Raw genomic sequence first — 7,818 nt, 5'->3', positions numbered from 1 at the left:
GAGGAAAGGAATCACGTACATAGAACACGGCTTACTGCAGAACAGTACCATTGAACACTTGGCAATCGAAGTCGTGACGGGCCTAAAGAAGAAAGAAAGCACGTATTTAATCAACATCTGCAGTAACCCCAAGCAATCCCAACAAAAGTTCAGATCACTCATGCAAAGAACGAAGCAGCTTGCCAGGGACAACACCGCGCTCGTGTGCGGAGACTTTAACGCGCCGCACACGGCGTGGGGGTACCAGAAGACCACGGCCAAGGGGCGAAATCTGCACGACGAGGCTCTCGAGGCGGAACTCCACCTGCTCAACGACACGAACATCTATCTACACGCGACACGGCACGTCGGTGCAGCGCGATACGAATCCGGACCTCGTTTTCTGCAGCAAAGCCACCGCGGGAGTAAGCTGGCGGAACACGGGCGAGACGCTGGGCAGCGACCACTGCGTCCTGGAAATTGCGGTGCCGCTGCACGGCCGACCCCCGGTCACCCGCAAGCAGGCCATCACAGACTGGAATAAATACAGAACGGAGCTGGACGCCCTGATCATCGGACAGGCCCAGGAAGAGGAGGATGGAGACATCGAGAAGTGGACGCGAGCCTTGAACGCGGCCGCGAAAACAGCTACCAAGGAAATCGAGGTCGACGAAGAGACCCCGCAGCTGGACTGCCGCCTCGCGCACTTGCTGGAGGCGAGGAACTCGCTGAAGGCTCGATGGCGGAGGCAACGCCACAACAGAAGGCTCCGCAAAAGAATAGCACTGTTAAACATCGAAATCGAGAAGCACAGCGTGGTGCTCTGCCGACAGCAGTGGCAGGCGGTCTGTCAGGAAGCGGACGGCCAGATCCATAAGAGCAGGACCTGGCATCTGCTCCGGCACCTCCTTGACGAAGGCAAAACTAAAGGGGCCCAACATCACACCCTCGCACGGACGCTGCACAAAGCGAAAAGGGAGCTCGGCGAGGCCGAGGTCCGCCGGCGCATAAACGACCAGTACCTCCCGTCCACCCCGCCGACCCCCCTCCCGAGTTACGCGGGCGAGGCCAATGCCAAGCTCGACGCCGACATCGAGGAATGGGAGGTGCGGGCAGTCATCCAAACGATAAACAGCAAGTCCGCCCCAGGGCCGGACGGGGTTACCAACAAAGCGCTACGCAACCTGAGCGATGCGGCGATAAAATCGCTGACGGGGTACTACAACCAGTGCTGGCGAACCGGCAAGCTCCCGGCCAGCTGGAAGGAGGCAAAGATGGTCCTGATCCCGAAGCCGGGAAAGGAACCGAGCATAGACAACCTGCGGCCGATATCCCTGACGTCCTGCGTGGGGAAGGTGCTGGAGCACGTCCTGCTCAACAGGTGGCAGACGTACCTCGAAGAGGAAGGCCTGTACCCGGACACCATGCTGGGCTTCAGGGCCAAGTTAAGCACCCAGGACGCAATGTTGCTGCTAAAGAACGAAGTCATCGACCGGCCGGCCAGCTCCATGGACAACCGGGCGGTGCTCGGCCTAGACCTGAAAGGGGCGTTTGACAACGTCCGACAGTCAGCCATCCTGGACCAGGTCTCGCGCCTCAACATGGGGGAGAGGTCGTTCGCGTACATTCGCGACTTCCTCTCGGGCCGCACCGCGAGGATCGTTGCCGGTGACATGGAGCTGCCAAAGAAGAGCCTGGGGAGCACGGGGACGCCACAGGACGCCGTGATCTCGCCGACGCTGTTTAACATCGTAATGATCGGGGTCGCCCAGCGCCTCCAGGGCGTCCCGAAAGTCGGACACACCATATACGCGGACGACATCACGCTGTGGGTGTCCGGCGGCAGTGACGGCGAGATCGAGGCGTCCCTGCAAGAGGCCATCGACGCAGTCGAAGATCACCTAAAAGACACGGGTCTGACGTGCTCCCCGACCAAGTCGGAGCTGCTGGTACTAGCACCAAAGAGAAGAGGAAGCCACAAGAGAGGAGAAGAAGAAAGAAACAATAACATCCACCTGAAGACGCGGGACGGGACGGCCATTCCGAGGGTGAAGACGCTGCGAGTCCTCGGACTACACATCGACGCCCACGGACACAACGGCTTCACCGTTGCCAAGTTGGAATCAAAAGTCGCAATGGCCTTGAGGTTGATCAAAAGAGTGGCGTCCAGACACGGAGGCATGAGAGAGGCGAATCTCCTCAGGCTGGTCCAGTCGTTCGCCGTCAGCCACGTTGCATATGTAGCTGCATTCCACAATTGGACGGTGGCGGAGCGAGGGAAAGTGGACGCTCTGCTACGCAAAGCTTATAAGACGGCCCTGGGCCTATACGCACATACCAACACAGAAAGGCTTCTCGAACTGGGGGTGCACAACACCCTCAGCGAGGTAGCCGAGGCCCAGGGCACCGCGCAGATCGCGAGGCTTACGCAGACGAGAACTGGTAGGGCTATTCTACGTAGGGTAGGCTACCGGTCGGAATTAACGCGACAAGGCGAAAGCGAGAGCGGCGGGTGCGGCGGCGGGAGCGGTGGCGGTGGTCGCGGTGGTGGAGGCGGGGGGTGGCCGGCAAGCCGGCCGCCGATGCCGAAGCCGGCGCGGTCGCTGCCGCGCGGGCTGCTCGCCCTCATGCACGTGCCGCCGCTGCCGAAGCACATGGACCCAGAAGAGAACCGAGAGCGGCGAGCGGCCAGAGCGAAAGCCCTGACGGACGTGCACGCGGCGGACACCAACGCCTTCTACGTGGACGCGGCGGAATACCCAGGCCGCCGGGGCACGTACGCCGTGGCCGTGATTGCAGCGACCTCCGGGAAGCTGTGCTCGGCGGGCAGCGTCAGGGCCCGGGACTCAACGCAAGCGGAGGAGCTGGCGATCGCGCTGGCCCTAGTGGACCCACGGTGCGCGACAGTGATCAGTGACTCGCGAAACGCGATACTGAGCTACGCTCGGAACTCGGTGTCGGAGTGCGCAAACAGGGTGTGCGGGGCCCTGCCCCGACGGACGCTACCGGTGGTCCTCAAGTGGTTCCCGGCACACGTGGGACCGGTGGGGACCGGGACCAACCGCAACGAGGAGGCGGACCGAGCGGCGCGCGTGCTAACGAGACACGATGGCGCCGCCGTCGCTGGTGCGGCCGCTGCCGCGGCTGCTGCTGCTGCGCCCGAGGAGGGTGCGGCGGCGGCTCGGGCGGCGGCTGCGGCCGAGGCGAGTCTGCCTCCTCCTCCTACTCCATCGAACGCGGAAGACTACTACAGGGAAGAAGAGGAGGCAACCCCGGTCAGCTCCTACAAGGATGTGCTTGCGTGGTACAGAGAGACTAGGCGCGCCTTCCCGCCGCCACACCGTAAACTCACCAGGAGGGAAGGGGTGCTCGTGCGACAGCTCCAAACGCGGGCGATATGGACGCCCGTGGTCGCCAAGCACGTGTGCCCCGAACTATACCCAACGGACGAGTGTGCGCTGTGCGGGAGCGCTCGTGCGACCATGCAGCACATGCTGTGGGGTTGTCTCAATCAACCACCGACAACAACAACGGAGGAGGACGATGATCCGCTCCCACCAAGCGTGAGGGACGCGGTCACCAGCGTCAACTACGAACTCCAAAAGATGGCTGCCGAGCTCGCGCTCGCGGCCATCGAACGCCAGCGGCCGAAAGTGCGACTTTCCACCACCCCTTGCACGGGGTCCGGCGAGTAGCGCCAGTAGGTAACCCACCGGGTTTACGCAGGCATGAATAAATGTTGTTTCTCTCTCTCTGCTCAAACCCTTACTGGCACGTGAGCTGAGATAACGTGGATTGAAATAACGTGGACGGGCTAGGGGAGAAAAAGAGTAAGGAGCTGTGGGTGGCCACCCTAGTCATAAATGCCGTGTGCTACGGCTGCCATGCATCCTCGCCCGAGAGATCAGGGCCTCCGGGTCTTCGAGCTGGCAGCTCTGCAACGCGCAATCCCACTGCTCAAGGGTAGGGGATCTGGGTGGTTCAGGGTTGGTGGGGCACGCCCAGACGAGATGAGCTCTGGTGTTACGCTTATCGAATTGTGGGCAGTTAAGTGCGTAGTTAGTAGGAGAGATGTGGTGGAGATGGAGGTGATTGTAATAGGTGTTGGTTTGAAATCGGCGCCAAATACGGGTGTCTGTTGTAGAAAGGGAAGGGTGAGGAGGGGATAGATGCGTCGGGTTGCTCGTAGTGGTAGATGACATCACTGTAGGTTTGGGAGAGGGGCGTAAGGGAGCTTGCAATACTGGCTGCGCTGCTGGCCTCTTCTGAGAGCGCCCGGTGAAGGAGAGCTCGGGCGGTGGCGGGTGCCACCTCGTTTCCAGGGAAGAGAGGGTAGCTGGGTGCCCACTCAATGCGGGCATGAGGGAGGGTAGGCCATTGAGAAAGGATGGCCAGGGTAAGAGCCGAGACTCGCTCGAGTGAAAAACGACGGCAGGCAGCTTGTGAGTCAGACAAAATTGTTATGCTGGGACCTGTGGCTTGGGTCATTCCGAGCGTAATGGCTGCTTCTTCGCCGTAGTAGTAGAGGTTGTGAAGACAGTTGCTGATGTGAGGAAGGCATTATCGAAGCGGGCAACAGTAGCGACGTGAGCGGGTCGTTGAGGGTAGGGAGAGGTGTTCGTATAGAGGGTGGTCGGGTCGCTGCCGTATTTTCTGATGAGGAGGCGTCTACGATGCTGACGACGGCCAGCGTTGTATGTAAGGTGCATATGACGCAGAATGGGGAGGACAGATTTTGCGTCGCATTGATGTAGGGTTGTGTTGTGGTGAGTCCGGAGTTTGTACCACCTGCCGGCCTAGCGGTTTGAGCAGATGACGATCGGTGGGGGTGAGTTGTAGGCGTTGTAGTTGGTTTTGTAGATGGGCTTCAATAATCTCCGAGAGGGTATTATGTAGACCAAGTTTCAATAAGCGGTTTGTAGAAGTGAAGGTGGGCAGGCCGAGGGCTATCTTATAAGATTTGCGTATCAGGATATCAGTCTTGGCATGTTCTTGTGGTTTTAAGGTAAGATAGGGTGCCCCGTAGGTGATGCGGCTGATCAGCATAGCTTGTATGATGCGGCAGTTATCTGTTTCCTTGAGTCCGGGTCGGCGAGAGCATATTCGTTGAAGCAGGCGTGTAAGTTGGGAGACTGTCTGTATAAGTTGGGGAGGTACGCCGCCCCGGAGCCGTCGTGGTGGTAGTGGGCTCCTAGGATGCGGAGGGTCTTGACGGTGGGGAATGCTTGCTCGTTGAGAGTGAGTGAGGGGTCGGGAGTAGGGTTTGTTGGGCGGCCCCGGGCTCGTGCTCGGAAGACGAGTAAGGCGGATGTTGATGGGGCGCAGCAGAGACCACATGTTTGGAGATATTGGAGCTTATTGTCGATTGCCTGTTGAAGACTATAATGCTGTTGTCCGGGAGATCCTGTTTTAGATTAAATGGTGAGGTCGTCTGCATATAAGGCGTGCGACACGTGGGGGATTTGTTCATGTACTGACGGTAGTCCCATGAGCGCTATATTGAAAAGTATTTTTGAGAAAACCGAGCCTTGGGGAGTAACTGTTGCCGGGTGTGAAAGGTCCTGTCTGGTGTGGGCCAATGAGGAGAGTGGCAGTTCGATTTGTCAGAGAAGCTCTCACATAGTTATATGTGGTAGATCTGCAGCCCGTGGTTTGAAGTTTGCGGAGTATAGCTGTGTGAGTTACGTTATCGAAGGCGCCTTGTATATTGAGAGCAAGGACGGAACTGCGTGTACTTTGCTGAGGCAGTCGAGAACCCGTTTTTTGAGTTGGAGGTGGGCGTCTTGCGCCGAGAGGTAAGTACGGAACCCGAACATGGTGTGAAATAACCGGTTGGTGTCTTAAAGGAAGTCCGTTAGACGGCGAGTCACCAGATGTTAAAAAAGTTGGCGCACACAGGATGTGAGGGAGATCGGTTGGAAGCTGTCAAACGTGATGTGTTTGTGAGGCTTAGGAAGAAAGGTGATATCTGCGTGGCCCCACTGGGGCGGTACTGTGCCATTAGTCCAGTGGTGGTTGTAACAGCAAGGAGAGATTCTAAGTGGTCGTCGTTAAGGTTACAAAGTAGCTTGTGCGATATTAAATCGGTTCCGGGTCCTGTTGTGCGGGTTAGCCGTGTGAGTGGTTGCGTGAGCTCGTACTTAGTAAAAGAGCCGTCGAGCTGAGGTGTGCGAGGGAGTTGTCAGAGATGATGCGGGTCCGAATAACTTGTGACGGATCTGGGAGAGCAGTTGATCAGGTGGTTGAGAGTGGTTGTGGATAAGTCGGGCTTTGTTTTGCGAAGTGGCAGTTTTGGTAGGATTGTTTCCCAGTAGGTGGCGTAGGATGTGCCAAGCTTTCTTGGTTGTAAGAGCGCCATTCATTTGGTCACAGAAGCCGCGCCAGTTTTGGGCTTGCAGTTGTTTGGCGTATTTGAGAGCCTCTTCTGTTATCTGCGCAATACGACGTTTAAGCTTGCGATTGTGTTTATTTCGGCGCCATTGGTTGAGTAGGCGTCGTGCCGTCCATCGATGGTGGAGATAGTTGTCTACTGCTGGTAAATTCTGCGTGAGCGTGATTTTCTTAGTGTGAGAGTTTTGTAGATCAACGAGTTGTTGCGTCCATTGTTCTAGGTTATCGGTCGGCAGTATGATTGGATGTGGAGCTTCGCGGAAGGCTTGCCATTCAGTGAGCTGCGCTGTGCCCGTCTTGCGACGGATACTGGTGAGTGGAACGGTGAGAGCAATGATATAGTGGTCACTGCCTAAAGTATCTGGTCGCAGATCCCATACGAGTTCGGTAGTGTTGTGGCTAAATGTCAAATCCGGTGTGGTGTCTCGGGTCACGCTAGTGCCTAGACGTATTGGCTGGGTCAAATCGTTCTGCAGGGTGAAGTGGTGGTGTTGTATTGCTTGTAGCAGAGCCGTGCCTATTTTGGAAGCGTGGGGATAGCCCCATGTAACGTGAGGTGCGTTGAAATCACCCAGGAGTAAGCATGGGTTGTTGCGAATGTGCCCCACCGCCGCGCTAAGGAGGGCTTCGATTGCGGATAGGCGTTGTGTGGGACGGCTGTCGACGTTCATTACTTAGAGGCTTAGTGCTTGCGGCTTATGAGGAAGGGTTGCAACGAGGACGTGGTCGATGGGCGACGTAATTGGTATTACCTGGGCTGTCAGCGACTGGGTGATGACGAAGGCCGTGCGCTGGTGAGGGCGATTGCTGTAAGTATCATAACCGCGAAGGCTGGGGCATGGGGTGTCAGTTTCTTGCAGTACAATGATATCCATCGGGTTTGGGGAGGTGTATAGTTCGAGGGCTGCTTTTTGCTTTTAAGCGATCGACAATTCCATTGTTAGATGGTCAGCGGCACACGCGTTGCGGGTCTACTGGTCATCAGGTTTAGACTTCTTGGCTTGAAGTGGGTGGTCCGGGAGTAGGGCGCGTTCAAGCAAGGAAATGAGTTCTGAAAGGAGATAAGAGGTACTTTTAACGGAGTAGGTTATCATTTTGCTTGGTATTCTGTAGACTTACCTGCTGATGAACTTGTGGGATGCTGCGGGCTGTAAATTGGGCGTCGATGATTTCGTCTACATCGGCGTGTGTGAGGGGAGGGGTAACCACGGGGACGGGCGGGGGTGGTTGTGACTGGGGGGCTCGCTCTGCTTCAAGGGCTTCTACCCGGCGTAGAAGGTCGGCATTTTGTTGTGGCTTTTTGATCAGGTCGAAGAGTGTCGGGGGGGAGATGGTGGTGGGGAGTGGTGTGAGTGGGGATAGCGGGGTATAGTTTTGTGTGCCGTGTTGGGAAGAGAGTTGAGCAGTGGGAGCACGAGAGGCAAGAGCAGACCAGCTTAGCTTGACGGC

This window comes from Haemaphysalis longicornis, unplaced genomic scaffold (assembly GCF_048455015.1).
Source record: "Haemaphysalis longicornis isolate Haplotype H1 unplaced genomic scaffold, Haemaphysalis longicornis Haplotype H1 scaffold_23, whole genome shotgun sequence".
Lineage (NCBI taxonomy): Eukaryota > Metazoa > Arthropoda > Arachnida > Ixodida > Ixodidae > Haemaphysalis > Haemaphysalis longicornis.
The sequence above is the reverse complement of the archived record's forward strand: the minus strand, read 5'-3'. Positions refer to the sequence as shown.